The sequence below is a fragment of the Phalacrocorax carbo genome, chromosome Z, assembly GCF_963921805.1.
Source record: "Phalacrocorax carbo chromosome Z, bPhaCar2.1, whole genome shotgun sequence".
NCBI lineage: Eukaryota > Metazoa > Chordata > Aves > Suliformes > Phalacrocoracidae > Phalacrocorax > Phalacrocorax carbo.
The window spans coordinates 12108915-12126723 of NC_087548.1; the positions used below are offsets into that span (position 1 = coordinate 12108915).

The window sequence follows — 17809 nt, forward strand, 5'->3', positions numbered from 1 at the left end:
CCCGGGGGTTCATGAATCTGCCTACAAAGACTTCATTTGTGCACCTTCTGGGCTGGAGTGATACAACCCAGCCACTGCTCAGCATTCCTTGCCAGTGCTGGAGTGGGACTATGTGTGGGCACAAGGACATGGCCTGAAGGGGCTCTGATGGTCTGTCCAGGGAGGACTGAGCTGGGCTAACACCAGGCTGGGTGGTGTGCTGGTGGTGCACCTGGCTTAGGGCTCAGCAGCTCTTGTTTGTGTCTGTGCCGCTGAGTCACTGTGTGGTTTGGGGCACATCCTATACCCCTGCCTGCCTTGCTTCTCTGCATTTAAGAGATGGGAGAGGAAAACGTGAGTCTGCACACAGCCTCTGGAGAGCTACTGTTGTTAGAGCATCACTGCAAAGTGGTTACTCCCCAGCCTTGCTCAGGAAAGGCTCTGGATTAAGGAGGTTCTCGGAGACTTATGTCTATTCCCACCATTTCGGATCAGCCCTGAGTGAGAAGAAAAACCCATTGCTGGCCTGTGTGATACCAGCATGTCACGCTTGCTCCTGTCTCTGGGCAGAGCTAGCCAGTGGCAGGCACAAGTCTGAAGACAGACTTAGCAGGGTCCCCATGGATTTGCAGTATCACTCACATGCAGTGTGGTACCATGCTTAGCATGGGGCCAACATGCCATGGGCTGGTGGCACCACTCTGCCTCACCCAAAAAATGGACACCCCTGTCTGGGGCTGCAAATAGCCCTGGTATCTGTAAAAACTCAACAGGTGACAGGGAAGGGCAGTATGCTCTGGAGGTAACTGATAGCAAAGGACAGCAGACCTGGAGTGACTTCTGAGGTTTCCACACTGAGTACTTTCCCCAGCACGTCAAGAGCGGAGAAAACAGCTTTTGAAGGGATAGCTGACTTTATGTTCAGATTGCACATGACATTGGCAATACCTGCTGTGAATCTGTCCCAGGCTCAGGAGGTGCATAAACCTAAGCATCCCAGGCTGGTACTATGCTTCCCTCTGCATCTTGGTGAGACTGGGGGGATGAGTCCATGGGGAATGGCCTGGTGCAAGCAGCAGCATGGAGCTGAAGGCCAGCTGCTGCAGGGCAGTTGCAGGGCTCAAGAGGTGCGCCAATGTGGGAAGGAGCCCTTCAGCTTCCCAAAAACCTCTCCATCCCGTCCATCACCCACTAGTGACCCAGACAGCATATGAGGCAGGGCTACAAGTGTTCCTAGCTGTCTTTTTAAATTTACAAAGGAACTGAGGAAATCAGGGTTACCTATGTATGTAGTCATGGGGTCATGTGGGGAGGTATATTTTTTAATGACAATCACTGTGGTGAAGGTTGCAGGAGATATTCTACCCTTACCCTGCTTTTTTGGCCTCCCTAAAGAAGCCACCAGATTCCAGGTTAAATCTGGGGCAGTGTAAAATTTCCCTATAAAGCTGGAATTGAGTGGGGTGGGACCTGAGCCCCAGCTTTGCCGGAAGGAGAGGTGTTAGCACTGCTCCATGAGGGCACTAATTTAAAAATAAAAACTCAGAATTTTTATAAATATCTTTGTAACAGTAAAGAAGAAGGCAGGAGGAGTGTGGGGTTTGGGATCAAACTGGCTGTGATCAAAGCCTCACCTAGAAAGCTGTTAACTGTGAAATGATGTTTTGATGATGTGTTGCCAGTACAGCAGCAGGCAGGGCCCCGTTGGACCAGGCATCAGCCCCAGCTCTGCAGCATCCGCATTGCAACAGAGTTGCTCTTGGTAGGGCAAACCATGCAATGGAAGAGACTGTTCAACCCCTAGGCTGGTGTCCATGGTATGGAAATGGATGCTGTGCATCTCCATCAGGTCTCCCTCCCAATGTACCAGGGCAGACCTAGCAGCTATGTAGATGAAGACCTCAAAATGTGCCCTGCAAGGCTATAGGAAACCCCCACTAGTCTGCTCTGCTGCAGCCAACCTCACTGGGACAGAGGTTATCAGGAGAAGGGGAATAACATTAATTAACTCCATCCATTTCTAAAGCAGGATCATTAAAATTGTTCCCCCATCTCCACACAGCACAGCCCAGGGAAAGCATCTGCCCGGAAGGGCTTACAGTAAAACCATGGGGTGAGACAGAGGGTGGAGGCAGAGGACCAAAAGGTAGCCAGGAGGTAACTGTAAATAATGTGACAAGTAAATTATCTGCACACGTAAGAAGAAGGTGGTGGTGGTTTCATTGCTGTTACAATTCAAGCACCTAGGCAAAACCAGAATTTAAGAGAAATTTAACATCTTCTATTAGAATAACTAGCACAGTTGGAAAAAAACAACTGGTTTTGGGCATGCTAGACCTTTTTCAGGTTTCAAATACAAGAAGAAAACTTCAAAGGGAAATGCAAATGGAGAAACACGGCTGGCAGTTTAATTGGACTTGTTAATCAGCTAGGCCGTCAGAGTAAAGAAGTAGCTGATACCTGCAGCATAGGGGAGAGCCTGGCCCCTGCCCCACTGAGCTAATGATGCAGGAGCACAGGCAGCTCAACAGATTGCACCAGACTAATTTAAAAAAAATAGAATAAAATCAGGCAAGTTCACCTGCCCTGTACACACAGTAGGGACCCCTGGGGACACAGTCTGCCTGGTTTCACTGGTGCAGCTCTCATCTCCACTGGGTGCCAGAGACACGGCTTGGGTAGGGGAAAATGGCTGCACCCCGAGGAGCTGCAGAGCTGAGCTGGACTGGGCTGAGCACCCTGATGGGTGGCCTCACTGGGCTTCACAGATACGTTGGAGGTGACCAGAGATGGGAGTTTTCCTTTGTACTGAAATCTCTGCCCTTTCTCTAGCAAAGGCATCACCAGAGACCTCACTGAGCTCTTGCTTTAAGGAAAATGCACTGCAGAAAATCAGGAAACCACCCTATTTCTGCCCACTGAGACCCCATTTGGGGATGACCACCCCAAGGTTACTGCTTGGGGGCTGAAGAGGGATTTATGTCTGGCACTGCTGAACAGAAATAGGCCTGTCTGCCCCCACAGCAGGAGAACAGGCAGCTGTAAATCCCAGCAACACCTGCTCCTGAGGAGGAATTATGTTAAAAAACTCCAGTCCTGAAATACCTGACAGTCTCATTTTCACATTTTTGGTCATTTCAGAAGAAAAATTCCAGCCTGAAGCACTCCACTTAAGCTTCCTGAACTCATCCCAAGTGATTGGAATTGGTTTGGCATCTCCTTGGAGCTAGATACTGCTTTGAGGGTGTTTTCCATCAGAAGCCCAATGCCTGTTCTCACCAAATCCTTCTCCTGGCTATGGGGCTGCATCTCCCAGTGTCTCCCTGGGTCACTGGGAAGCTTGTCTGGAGCAGTCTGTGCTGCATTGTAGGGAATAAGTTTTTTTGGGGGAACTCTGCCATAGGAGGAGCTAATTCACCAGCTCTAGGAAATGCAATCCCTTGTGAGATCACGCTGGAAGATTTACAATTCCTCATCCCTTTTACACAACAAGAAAAGTTGCAAGAGAACATCTTGCCAACCTTGAGATGCAAATCTCTGGCATTTCAGGAGGAAGCAGAGGGCAGAGCTTCGCTCTGGGACCGTGGTAGCAGCAGCCGTCTGTGACTGGCAGGAACTGATTTGAATAATTGGGTGTCACGTTTTTCTTTCAGTTTAGCTACATGTGCGATTAATTAAAATAATAACCTAAACGGTCTCCTGCTGGGGTTGTGTTTGCTGCTCCGCTTCAGTCTGCCATCAACGCTGCTGAAAGAGTTTTATTGAGAGCTGCTTCTTGCTGAGAAGAGCTTGAGCAGAGAGAGCCTCTCCCAGCAGAAAGACCTTTAATGCTTATGGTATCTGCACTCTTCCCATCCATGTTGCCTGGGTGGTGTATAGACAATAAATAGGGCTTTAATGTGTCACTTCCCACATCCTCTGCTCGCCCTGTTCTTTGCCTGGCATGGACAGTTGTTTCATCTATGTCATGGGAGATGTGGTCCTTGTCCTGCATCCAAGGCGGCCTGAAAGTGCTGCAGGATGACTTGTGGAGGGTGCTTTGAAATTAGGACTCCCCCAGGTGTAAGCACAAGATAGCCCTGCATATATCTGATGACAGAGACAAGGTACAGGAACACAAGAGCTGTGCTGCTGAGAAGAGTCCCAGGACCACCCCATAGACTGGCAGTGCGCCTAAGACTCTGGGGACTGAATTTTCCTGGAAGCGTCATTTCCTCCCTGAAGTAATTATCTCCACCAGCTCAGCACATGTGTAGGTGCCTCCAGAACCTATCTGCACCATTTTGCTGCCTGTGTCCTGCTGTGTTCCCTTCCTCACCTCTGCTCTGCAGCCCAAGGCTGGCAGATGCCCTCAGCAGTCTTCGCAAGAGGTGAAAGTTCTGATCCACGAGGAAACCATCAGAGGATCTTCATTCATTGACAATCCTCCCTAAGCAAAGGCCAAGATTTTGGTGCATGCTGTGCTGACCACATCTCCTGCAAGATTGTAGTGCAGCTTGTGCTGGCTGCTCCCACACTGCAGGTCTCTGTGGAAGAAAGGAAATTACTTGGGGAACTGTGCTCCCACTTCTCACACTCCTCCCAAACACCCTTTATCTGCAAGCACATGCTGCTACAGTGGCAGCAAGGAGTGTACTTCAAGGATGCTTACATCCAAAGCCTTTTCCTGTTGCCATGTTCACTGCTGGTACAAGAAATAGTGTTGCCCTGCAGGTGAGTGTATTCATAGCTCATCTTGCTCCTTTTTCCACTTCTTTTCCTTGCCTGGCTGGTTCCCTGTCAGCAGCCAACACTAATCTATCCCTGGCAGTCCTTTCCCTCTCTAGTTTTAAGGATGCTTGGGATACAGGGTATTGAGCATCGTTGTGAGCATGGTGCCACAGCGCCCCACGTGCCACAGTTCTGGCAGAGTTGACATAGGGTTTGGGGGCAAGCTGGCACGCAGATCTGCCTGTCCTGAGATGTCCCTTCCACCTATGTTTGCTTGGAAAAGGCTGAAGCAGCATGAACTAGAAGTCAACACTAGAGATTAAAGAGCCTGGCTGGCAGGAGAAAGATGATAAACTTCTGCAGAAGAAATTGAATTGGGATTTAGCTGAATAAGAAAGCAATTGAAATTCAAAGGTTTTTTGCTTAAACTGACTGACCGAAGCAGAGCTCCCAACCCTTTAAACAGCATTCATAAACCTTAAGGCCAGTGAGGACCATTTTGATCATCTGGTCTGACTTCTTGCCTGATACAAACCTGCTTCCTCCTGCCAGGCTGAGGACTCCTGTATCAAGTGCAGGACTTCTAGAAAAACAGCCTGTATCAACAGAGGGAGGTCAAGAGAACAGCAAGTCTCACATCCTCCTCTGTGCTCATTCAGTGAGGGTTAAGCTGACTTACCAAGTCTTCGAATAGAAGGATGCCTCGTGCTTGCACCAGAGATAGCGAGGACCCACTTCTGCACCCATTTCTGTGCTCAGGACTCCCAGAGAAGAAAAGCCAAAACACTGAGCCAGAAGAGAAGGGGAAGGAATCCAAGAGCTTGATCTTCTCTGCTTGGCAAAATGCTCTCACCACTCTCTTCTCAGCCCATTACCTGAATATAAGAGTTAATGTGCTTTTTTTCCCATCCTTACTTAAATTAGCACTGTGGGGACAGCCATTAGTACCCAGTACACCTCTCGCAGAGCCATGACCTCTACAGACATGTCTAAGTACAGCTGTGGTCTACAGGGGAGGTCACTGCAATTATTTATCGTTTATTACTGCAGCGAGTGACATGGGAGGAGCTGTTATGCCCCATGTGCCAGGATTATGGCACGTTCATAGCATGGGCTTGAAATGGTGCTGATAAGGTGGGGGCAGGGGGAGGGGAGGAGAGGGGGAAGGAGGCATCTTTTCTCTGTCTGTGACAGAATCCAGATGCTTGGGAGGTGCTGAGAGGCAGAGAGGGGCCAAGTCCCAAATTAGTGTTTGCTCTCTCTCTGGCTCAGAGGTTGCAGGAGCCCATGGGAAGAATCCAGCCCATGGGATGCACACATGGGATGTTGCTGACCTAGACACAGCCAGAGCCAAGAGGGACAGGTGGTGGGGACAAACTGGGATTCAGCATACTGAGATGTGGGCTATCCCAGCCCCATGAAGAGATTTGGTTTCTTCTCTGTCCCCTGGCCTCTCCTTTTGCCTCTGCCTGCCTTATCTGATGGGTTGATTATCCTTAGGGGAGCACTGGCCCTACCAGCTAGCTGGAAAGTGTCTGCTACCCCACCTTCTGTCTCTACTGGTGTCCCAGGGCCCTGCCCTGTGTAAATCCCTGCTGTAGCAGCCCATGCAGGTCTGTGGAGGCTCACAGATGAGAGCCCCCACACTCCTAAACCCCAAAACATGCTCCCAGAAGCAAAACCAGTGCTCAAAACCTCCATTTCCTTGGGGAATGGAACAAGAGCCATTCAGAGGGTAGAAAACTAGTGTTACTCGGCTGTTGTCCTGCTCCATATCACTTCTGCTCTCCCAGGAGTGCCTGTAGAGCCCAGGGCTCAGTGTTTGGCGCTCTACAGACACAGGAGAAAGACAAGCCCTTGCTTTACCCCATCGCTGCAATAACAGGCAAAGGACAGAGGAAGGATGTAATGATAGCACACGACCTTTATGTTTACATCATGCTGCAATGTCTAGCATCACTTTTCCCCCTCTGTCCAGGCAATCAGATCTAGCTATGGTTCCCATTGTCCTACACTTCAGAGGACGTTTATGTCATTTAGAGGCCCCACATGCAAGGCATCTCTTATACTCATGCAGCAACAGGTCCGAGAAAGCTTAGATTCCCTCCCCCTCTCCCCCCCCACCCCCAAAGCTCAGCGCCTCGGTGCTCAGCCCAGCCCCTGGCGGGCTGGGGGAAGCAGCCCAGGCTGAGCATTGCCCTCCTGAAACATGCGCCCACCCTCGCCCCCGCAGCCGCTCGGCAAGCGCAGAGCATCCTCAAGCGGTCCCCGAGCAGGCCCTGCCGGGAGATGGCACTGCAAGCAAGGAGAATTATCCCGCGGCGCACCGAGGGTGGCAGGAGCTGCCGAAGCAAAAGAGTCCTTTTATCTGTATTTTCCCCTCCTTCCCCTGAGACCCTGCTGGAAAAATACTCCTCTTGTCACCTGTGATGCCTGTGTCCTCGCCGTTTTAGTAACATTTCTTTCATGCCAAGCGAAACTTGCTGCAAACGAAGCTGTGGGTGTGCAAGAGATGGTTGGAAATAGCAGGCACGTACCTATCAGCATCTGAGCAAAGCAGAATGGAGGGGAAAAAGTCTGTGCCTTCCTTAGGGGATGAAAACAGCCCTCTCCATGCGGAAGGTCTGCAGTCTCAGACTCCACCTCAAACCCTCCAGAGTACGAATATTTCAACTGCAGCCTCCTCTAGCTCTAAAATCACCCAAAACTTCCATGGGAGCTTTTTTTTTTCTTTCAGATCAAACAAAGAAGCTGTGCAAATGTAATGAATTTCCCCCTCTAGGTGGGACGTTTTGCTAAAGTGGTTGTCAGGGAATCAAAATTTACAGCACCTGAAGTTTTGCTGACTTGCTGTTTTGCATTGAGGTATCTGGGGAGATGCAGATTCTCTTGTTTATCATGAGAGCTTGAATCTCCACCTGGATAAAACTGAGAAACTTCGGCAGACTTTTCCGATGCTGGCCCAGTTTCCCAAGGAAATTTCATGGGCTTTTCCGTGTCCTGCCAGATTTTTTCAACACCTTGCAAGAAGTCCGAGCTGAACAGTTTTGGTCAGGATAGCCTTGCTTTTTAGGGAGAGTATTTGGGCCATTCAGTCTTCTTGGCAGATAGCAGTTGAATGCTCCAAGAAACTGGTGTTTCTGCTCCTCAGAGGTGCATTGTCCCAGGCAGCAAGGTGTTCCCAAAACAGACAATATCACACAAACCGGTGAGAAGACACACATCAGTTGCCTTGTGAAAACAGACGTGTTTGGGCTCAGATAAAAGACTCCTGGCTGAGGCTGTTTGAGTCTTTTTTTGGGGCGGGGAAGGAGGGGGAAGAAGATATTTTTCAATTGAAAATTCTCAAAACTGAAGTCTTGAGAACAGGAACATGTTGGTGCCCTTCCTGCTCTGAGGAGATAATAAAAAGCAATTATGCAATTTGTCTTAATGTCCTATTCTGGCATTTTTGCAAAGAAAGGGTCTGCTTCTCAGTTTTGAGCAGGAGCCAAATGAATCTATACAGAAAAAAAAAAAAAAGCAGTGCTAAAGGGTCACAACTGAAACATTTCACCAGGGGGTAAAGAGGCAGGCGTGTTTCACACCCTGTGATTTTGCCATGTGTGGGAGAGAAAAGCAAACATTTGTCCAGTTTTGTCCTGGCAGTGGTAAGGCTGAAGGAAGAGATGGCTGGGACATGGCTAGTGAAGGAGAGGAGATGGAAGAAATGGCAGAGGATGCGGGAGAAGCAAGAAGAGAGGCATTTCTCTTTTGCTTTATAAGGGCTATACTGCCCATACTATGCTCATACTGTCTTCATTAGTGACCATGGGTCACACACCCTCATCATATAGACATGCCCCACAAAGAGGCACCAAGGAGCTATGGGGTGAGGATGGTGCTTAGCCCAAGAGGGTTTCATTTGCCTGGGTGAGCTTCTCAGCTTATAGGAGTTTACCCTCAAGGCTAGGGAGGAGAAATCCAGCAAATAATTACAAGAAATACATCTTTGAATGGTTAATACTTGTTGAGAGCCAAATAGTGGGGCACAGGAATGGAGGTGGTGGTGGCATCTCCTTCCAGGCATCATATTTGGGATGGTGATTTCCCACTGTGGTTTTTCTTCCCATATGCAGCAACAGGAGCTCATGGGAGCTGCTAGCAGAGATGGGAAGCTCTCCCTCCTCTCTTTCCCGTTCCCCCCACCCAGCACTGATGTTTCCCAGGTGTTTCTGACTTGAAGAGTTTGAAACTGAGTCACCTTCGATTTTTCCTGACATTTCCCAGAATTTTTTTAACAGTGATATTATATTTACTCCAAATGTGTGTTTCTGGGGGAATCATGCTTTTCAGCTAAGGGCAAAGAGAGAGAAAGTGAAACAAAATTAACCTCCCCCTTAAAAAAACCCCAAACTTTTGAAAATTATGGGGCTGGGGTCTGCAAATTCCTCACCAAAATATATTCTAAAAGTAGCTCTTTCACTTTTTTCTTTTAAACTTTTCATGCTAAAAACTTCAAACTGCTCTAATCCCTGGCTTCTGCTTTCTATGTGAGGAGGATGTTTTGTCATAGAAGCCAGTCCTGCAACCAGAGCAAGGAGCCATGCTGCTGCAGATGCTGGCCCACCTCGAGGTGTTAATCTGCAGGGAGATTGTGGGGGACAAACCAGTCGTGCTGTCACAAGCCACAGCTTGGGATGGGCTCACACATGACTGGTGACTGGTAGGGTTCTGTGGCAGGAGTTCCTAGTCCCGGCAAGAGCCACAGCCATGAGGACATCCTTGCTTTCTCAATGGCAATAAGAGCACCTCTGCCATGCATAGCAGACTGCAGACCACCTGCAGGTGGTTTGGTTGCAATCCTGTTCCAGCAGGGGCTGGAGCCAGGATGCCTGGGTGCCCTCCTGAAGATGCATGCTAACCTGTGTGTGCCTCGTGCCAGCCACATCCCTCTGGACACCTCCATGGCCCCCAACCCTGACAGTGGGACAGCACTATCCCATCCCTGATCCACGGGGGAAAAACACACCACCTGGCAAATATACAGGATTATGGTGCTGATTTCCCAGCTCCAGAAGCATTACAACACCCATCCTGTAATTCAGGATATTCATGCAACAGAGAAGCAAAAAATGATTGCTGTAACATCTCAGATCTTGCCTGAGTTTACATGGGGTTGTACTTGTGACACCAAGCAAAAAAAGTGCTGAGGAGAAACCTTTTCCAGGCCCCTCTCTTGTTGTTCCTCGCTCAGAGAGACATATGTGAAAATGTATTTTAAATATGGCTTTCATTCCATGCTGAGCCTCTTCTGAGCGAGGAGCTGGCAGCAGTGGGCCATGTGCTGAGTGGGTGATGGGACAGACGTTATTTATAACAGGTGTCAGGTGGTACTTTGTCATCGAAATCTTAGCCGGCAGTAGCAGCGAGGGGTCTCACCATATGCCAATCTCTGTTTTCCAGGAGTGGTTTGATAACAGCATGCACCAAACCTGACATCCTTGCTGCACATGGAAACTTTACTTGCATATTTTAGCTCACCAGTGGGACCTCGCCCCCTCTGCACTCCATGACATCCCGAATCATGCTCATTGCTCATGTCTGAGCCACTGGATATCCATGATCAGGGTTGCATCCAAGGACAGGATTTTCTCCTGCGCAAACCTTTGCACACACATATAGCAACACCTTACCCTGTTGAGGATCCGGGAGGTCCCCATGGCCTCTCCTTGCTCACACCTTGCTGTGTGCATGCACACACTCGCCACCATCAGTCTTCCCGGGCAAGTGGGTAACAGGCTGGAAAGCTACATCCAAGTCCTGCACTTACTATCTCCATCTTTGTCTTTCTCACGCACCTCCCACCATTCCCCTCTATCTACAGAGGAGGAAGTTTGGCAAATGTCATTAAGACAAGGTGAAGTTTTACATAAAATAATCTCTCCTGCCATGAGTCCTGAGGAATTTTAATCAGTCCAGGAGTACAAGCAGAATTCCTTTGCCTGCAATCTTTTCATGATCTTGCTTTCCCCTCTTGTTCCTTGTGGGGAGCATTTGCTGAGAAGATGATTAAATCGCCCTGGTAAAAAGCTCGTCAGTCCATAGCGCCCATCTTTTCCTGCTTCTTTGCAAGATCATTTGTACTTTTTTCTGGCCTGCAGCATGCCAGGTCAGCTGCTTTCTTTGCCTACCCTGTACATTTCCTTACTATTGTTGTGGGGTTTTTCCCCCTTCAGAGAATCCCTTTTGTGCAAAGGCGAGAGACAAGGCTCCTAGCTCAGCCTGCTGTGTTGTTGTTCGCCTGAAGTCCAGCAGGAATTCAAGGAATGGTTCCCCACGTCTCCCATTCACCTTGCTCCTGCTAGTGGCAAGGGGTCGGGTGGGGGGTGTGTGTGTGTATTTTTAAGGAAGCTGTGAGCAAGGAGTGCAGACCTAGGGGCTGATGTGAACTCAGAGATTTTGGAGGACTGAAAATCATCTGCATGTTGCCTGCCAGTAGTTCAGTGTAGGAATTTAGGCATTTTGCTTTGAACAAATGATTCACCAGTAATCATTCAATCAGCTCTCCTGATGGTTGAATAATCTGTGACTAATTTAGTCAGATGTTTGCCACAAAGTGTCAAATAAATGGTTTGGAAATACACTGGCTCAGGGTCTCGCCTTATATATACTCAGCTTTGGGGTACAGCAAATGCTGCCCCCTGAGGTTTGGCCCTGGGTGTCCAAGGTATCTGTGTTGCTTGACGATCAGCCAGGTTCAGCCCAAAAAGTTGAGGATGTGACCATGGCTCAGCTCCATCGTACTCTTACCATGCAGCTGCGAAGCTTCCGCTTTCCTGCTAGGGATATCACTGCTGCTGGAGTCCGGTGGGTGGCATGTAATGGGGTAGAGTGACATTTTTGGTGGCAGTCTCCTTGTTGAACATCAGTGTACAAGTTTGTGATGTGCCCCTTGTTTTCTCCACGTGGCGCCCACTGGGATACACTGGATATGAAAAGCAGCCCACAGTGATGGCCCCGATGCTGGTTCATAAGCTAGCGGAGAACCATCTCCCTGGGTCCAGCTCTCTTCCATCGGTGCTGCGGCATCTTTCCATCCCTGTCCCCACAAAACCACCTGCTGTCCCAAACATGTTTCCCAGTGGCATCTGAGAGCTGCTGCTTCCTGCACAGCTTTTACTCCTTTTTCAGCCCTGATCTTGGCTGCCAGCAGGGCTGGAGGGATGAAGAGGGAGAAAAATGGGTTGGGATTTTCCTTCCTCTTCTTCCATTCTGTGTCTGTTTCAATCCGGTCCAGAGCCTCTGGGCAGGAGGGTCATTCTCCAGTTCTGCTGCAACCTGCTTAACAGACTTGGACACATCCCCCCTCTGCTCTTATGCTCTCAGTTTGCCCTTATGTTTTTTCAGGACCTGCTATTATCTACCACAAATTCCCCCAGAGCCTCAGCTTGCTGGTTATTCTTCATGGATAAAACCAGTAACAATAAACAGATAATTTATTGTGGACCTTCATCTGAGACAAAACATCATTATTTCTATCCAATTAATAGTGGCTTTTAGTAGCATCTATGAAAAACTAGATGAAACCTGTTTTCCACTCAGCTCCCTTCCTCTGTCTGTGTGACAGTATCTGTGTGAGGCCAGGACCGAGGGGAGGTGGTATCTTTGATTTGATCAGCATATATCTAGTTGGAACAAAACAGATTAGCTTTTGTAGGTTTGCCCAAAGATTCCCTTCTCCTTTTTTTTTTTTTTCCTTTAACAGGAAGATCAGAAAGTTTGTTGTTGTTGTTGTTAGTACTTTTGTTTTCTGCAGCTGAGGAGGAGTCCTGAAATGCCAGGAAAAGTGCGAACATGCCAATGGGTGTATTTCTCTCAAGTCGACTCTCTCTGCAGAGTTTTCTCACATGCATTGTTCCCTGAGTCACGGGGATTTGTGCTGGGAATGCTTGGATATCTGGATGCTGAAACAGCTCTCACTGCTGACCCGAGTGCTGATGTCCAGGGAGCAGCACCCCAGCCCTGCCACAGCCCCTGGGGTGGGGGCCAAAGCAGAGGATTCCTCTAATGGGTTGTAGGGCTCTGCAAGGCTCCCAAAACAGCCTCCAGTGGGCACCAGTCTCTGCCCCTCTCCAGCACCTAGCCTCTGGCAGTGAGCTGGCTGTTTCTCTATGGGCATTTTTCTCTTCCAGGCTGGGGAAACAGAGGTATTTATCTGCGCGCTGGCAGCCAAGAGGGTGATGTGACTGGGAAGGACTATTCCTGCCAGACCCCACGCTCCATTGCACCCCACAGCTGGTGCCACTGCCGTGTCAATTGGCCCTTCCCCAAATGTCCTCCTAGGTGTCTGCAGTTGCCTGTGGGGGTGGCAGGAGTTGGGGGGGGGCAGTCCTGGGAGGGCACCTTCACCTTCTGACCACCCTGCCCTTCCTTGCCTTGAGGCTGCTCGGCTGTCCTTGCTCATCCTCCCCTTTGGCTCCTGCTCGTTTGGCCTCACTGACACTTCAATTTTAGCAATTCCTTGGAAAGAGTCATTTTCCATAACTCAGCTCACAGTGAAGCCCTCTGCCTGCCAGCTCTGCCTTCTCACACGTGTTCCTGGCGTGCCCCAGCAGCACACGCCTGCACCTGCCCAGCCAGGCCTGCCTCTCCCAGCCCTTTGCACACTGGAGCCTCACACCCGGCTCCCGTCCTCCCTTGGCACATTTCATCCTGGCACTCCCGAATTCCATTGTGCCACGGCTGGAGCGGGCACCCTGTCCCGGGTGCATGGCCACCCCTGCGGCTTCTGCACCGTCAGGATTCATTGTGCACAGCACGTCTGTCCTCTTTGCCCTGCAGACCCTCCATGCACATGACAGCTCACAGTCTTTAACTGCAATGGGAAATGGGGTGACCCCACACGCCATGGGCAACCCCCAGCTGTGGGGGTGTGATGGCTGGGCAGGGTGGGCTTGTTGGGCATGCACCAGCAGGTTGCATGTGAGTAGGAAAGGTGGGTGCACGTGTGGGCAGGCTGCCTTGCTTGTGTGCTGGTTGTGCAAGAGGGTGTGGGAGCACCATCTTGTGCCACGTCAGGTGTTCAGTTGTGCAGCATGTGTGTGTGAGAGAGGGGCAAGTGTGGTGCTTTCATTTCAGTCCGCATTTGTGTGTGGTGCTTTCATTGTGCATGCTGAGAAGGCGCTTGTGCAAGGGGGGGCACGACACTCACAAGCCAGGTGTATGCAAGGGTGTGCATGGAGGTGTGCGTGGAAATGGTAGTGCAGTGCCTTCATTTGGGTCTGCATCTCTCAGTTGGGGGGGGGGAAGCATGCGGAGGGTGCACTGTGCATGGCAGTATGCACAGGGATCCATGTGTGTAGGGCACGCGTGAGTGTACATGTGCACACGAGGGGGGGGGGGGGGGCTGCGAGTGTGCTGCCTTCACTGGGGTCTGCATCTCGGGAGAGGTGTGGGGCGGGTCTAGCGGTATGCCCTCTGTCCAGGACAGCAGGGACTCTGCTGCACAGTGTGGGTGTGTGCGTGCCTCCGTGCACACGGTGCTTTCACAAGTGTGCTCCACTGTGTGCATTTGCACGGGGTGTGGGGGAGTGGGATCCGCGTGTGTGCGGTGTCGCCCTCCGGCTCAGCATCCACGGGGAGGTGGGAATGGGGGGTCTGCGTGTTCTCAGGGGCGCTTGCGGCCACGCGTGCAAGGGCCCACGCGTGGGCGGCAGCGGCCGCGCCGGGGTGTGTGTGTGGGGGTGGGGGTGGGGGTGTGCGTGCGTGTGTGTGTGTGTGTGTGTGTGTGTGTGTGTGCGGGCGTGTGTGTGCGGGCGTGGGGCGGGTGCGCGCGGCGTGGCCGGGAGCGCGTCCGCGGCGCTGTGCCGGGGGTGCGGGCTGAGCTCATCGCTGGCTCCCCGGCGCTCCTTACCAGTGGCTTCTGCGGTCACATGGGTTATGTGCTGGAGTTTAAAAGAGCTTATAGCCCCCAAGCCGGTGCAGAAGCAGCCGGTGGTTGCATGGGGTAGCGCCGGGAGCGGCGGCGAGGAGGGGGCCGTGAGTACTGGGCGGTCGGGGGGCGGTGCGGGGTGTTTCCCCCACCCGTGGGACGGAGGAGGCGGCGGCGGGGGGTCAGCGGAGGCGAGCCCCGGTACCCACCACCGAAGCGTCGGTACCTTTCTGGGAGGCGAAAAGGGGAGACGGGAACGCTTGCCCACCCCCACCCCGTAGCTGGTGTTCTCTCCCGCCCCGCCGCCGCTCACCTTTCCCCACCGCGCCCACGCGTGTCCGCGCCCCGCCGTGGGCCACGCGTCCGCCCCCCGCGCCGCCGGGGCAGGGGCGAAGCCCGCCAGGAAACAATTTAGGCAACTTACTTCCCTGCTCCTCCGTGCGTGTGTGTCCGCCCTGCGCCCCGGCCGGGCGTTCCCGGCGGGGGAGGGTTGGGAGGGCACGGGGTTGGGGCGCCCCCGTACCCGCAAGGGCTGCGGGTCCGCGGCGGGACCCCCCTCTCCGGCCGGGAGGGCATCGTGGCTGTTGCGAACGGCATCAGGTTGAAGGCTGGGAGAGGGATGAGCCCTCCTGCCTGCTGCATTGCATGAACAGGGCTGGAGCCGAGGTTGCGGGGTGGCTCTTTGTAAAGCGCAGCCCGTGGATTTCGTGGGCGGGAGAGCAGACTTTTTCTTCCTTTCTCCAAAGGTGCAACCTGCCCTTTCCTCTGCTGTGGTAGTGCCGTTTTTTTTTAATTATTATTACTTTTTTTGGTTTTGGTTTTTTTTTGTTGTTGTTGTTGGTTTTTTTTGTGGCGGTGATTTTCAAAAGAGAAGCGTCTGCTTGGCGCTTCTGTGGAGCTGCTCTCCCTAGCTAGGCAGTTCATCCCGAGCGCGAGTACGAGGGCTGCTTTCCAGAATTGCATAATACACACCGATCCCTGTGCTGCACAAACTCCCTGACATTTCCAAATCTTGGTGACTTCCACCACTGCAATCCTAAAACCGGATTGGGACTCCAACCAGCGCATGAGCTAATTTGTGCTGCCTTTGCTGGGGACAGAACCTGGTCTGTATGTATTGGCTTCCCTGGCTCCTCTGGCAGTTGTTTCTTATTCTGCTAAACTTTTTTGCTATAAAGATCGGTGCTTCTCCTTCACTCTCTTAGAAAGCCCCTTTCTTCCCCTCCCCATGCTTAGAGACATACGCGTAGGTTCTGTACAGGTTGCAAAAAGGGGATTGCCTGCGAAGCTATTTGGTTTCTTTTTCACATCTCTTTGTGTTTTCATCTGTCAGATAGTCCAGGAGGCCCTTTGCTCAGATTGCTTTTTGCTTAGGAACTTGCTGAATTCTATTAGGATTTTGCTAATTTAACTGACTGTGCCCGCTCTCTGTGCCCGTGCGTTGTTTACCTCAGTGAGGGACAGGACCTACACATGCCGCTGCCGGTCCTGCTGGCTGTGCGTGCAGGCAGCGAGGCAGGGACACTGACCGCTTCCTGCAAGACGTGCAAATATGTGAGAGCAGCCGCTCTTGCTCCCTGCCCTGCCCCTCCATGAGGAGTTAGAGCTTTGCTGTGATGGCTGGAGATGTGCAAGGGATGCTTGGGTCCAACCGGGCATCTTGCTGGGACCAGGTCCTCAGATCAGAGCTTCCTGGGGCTCACTGGGGAGGGTGAACTTTCCTGAGATGGGCTGTGCTTTGGAAATATGAGCCCTACAGCCTGGCAGACTTTGCAACAGTGCTTTAGGATAACTTCATCTGAGCCTGTTGTCAGAGCAGGCCAAGCCACAATCTGACGATTGTGAGTTATCTTTGGTCTGATTTACCTCAAGAGGACCCAATTGTGCCAAGGCACTGGGTCCCCATCCCCACAGAAGGTGCTCAGCACCTCCTGGACTTGGGAAGGAAGAAGCCCTGGTACCTCTCAGAGCCACATAGCTTGTGATGCACATAGATGGACAAATAAATGTGCAGCCAAGGCTCAGCTTCCAGAGATGTGGCTGACTCTCTGAAGCCGGCAGCAGGAGTTTTGTGGGTGCGAGCCCCAGCTCCTGGTCACTTTCAATTAATTCCCCAGCAAGCTGGAGGAATGCATCCTGCTCCAGCTCAGGCTGGGGCTGTGTATGCATCTGGGGAGCCTGTCTCTTGGCTCTGTCGTTTATTATTGCTGCCGCTGCCATTACGCCTGACAAATGGGAGTTGCTGAGTAATGTGCTGTTTGTGTGTAAATATCTGAGTGCTTGCAGCTGAGCTCACTCCTGCGACTTTGCAGGAAGCCGTCTCAGCACCTTTCCCCCATGAAGACCTGTGAGAGCAAAGGCATCCTTCTGCAGGGACCTTCCCACCGCTCCCAGTGGTTTTAGCCTTCGCTCTCTGCTGCTTTCCTGCAAACAAGAAGCCTCCATCCTCTCGGGTTAATGTGGAGGCCCTGCTGTTTTCTTGAGTGTGAGTCAGGGGTGGGAAAGGGCTCTGTGTGAGTGTGTGCGTGCGTGCATATGTGTATGCACACCTTCTTAGGCACCAAGGCATCGTTGCTCCCAAGGGTCCTTGTCCTAGGCAGAAAGAGTTTGGGGGACTTTGTGTGTTCTGACAGAGAGAGTCATGCGCAACTAGGAAGGGATTTTTATTTTAGGTTGTGTTGGTTTTGGGGTTTTGTTTGTTTGTTTTTCCTACCTACTCAGCCCCAAGTCCCCTTTAATTTCATCCCATTACTGCTGAAGATGCTAAATTATTCCTTCCCATATCGTTTTCATCCCATTTGCAGATTAGCATCCGGCTGCTTCTGTCAGTACTTGCTCAGCCCAGCTAGACTGATCGCAGCTCTTTTAATCTCCCCTTGTAAATCAATCCCTTCTGCCTCCTGATCATTTTTGTCGCTCGTTTTTCTGAAATCCCTCCAATTTGTCCATTTTGTGTCGGTGACGTATGCCTGGCCCTAAACATGATGTATACCAGGCATGGCAGCGTGAGGGAAGGACACCTCCTCCCCTCCCACCCTGCTGGGGCTTGTGATGCTTTGTCAGCACTGAACTGAGTTACTTCCCCATTATTCTAAGCTATAGTCCCTGCTTGGTGTTGCAGAAGAAAGCAGCATACCCAGGTCAGTGCCCTGGGGAGAATTCCTCCAAATTTTGGCGATAAGTTGCTGAGGTTTGCTTGCATGCTGC

At 51.4% G+C, this 17809-nt stretch overlaps 1 protein-coding gene across 2 annotated transcripts in view; it reads left to right on the plus strand.

The window, feature by feature from the left end:
* Positions 1-14629: 14629 nt before the first annotated feature.
* The window catches only part of CNTFR (ciliary neurotrophic factor receptor), a 213182-nt gene continuing 210002 nt past the window's right edge, over positions 14630-17809 (plus strand). For both annotated transcript variants that reach the window (XM_064438191.1, XM_064438188.1), the window contains exon 1: positions 14630-14709. The gene's annotated coding sequence lies outside the window, so the exon portion shown is untranslated. The remainder of the gene's footprint in view (positions 14710-17809) is intronic.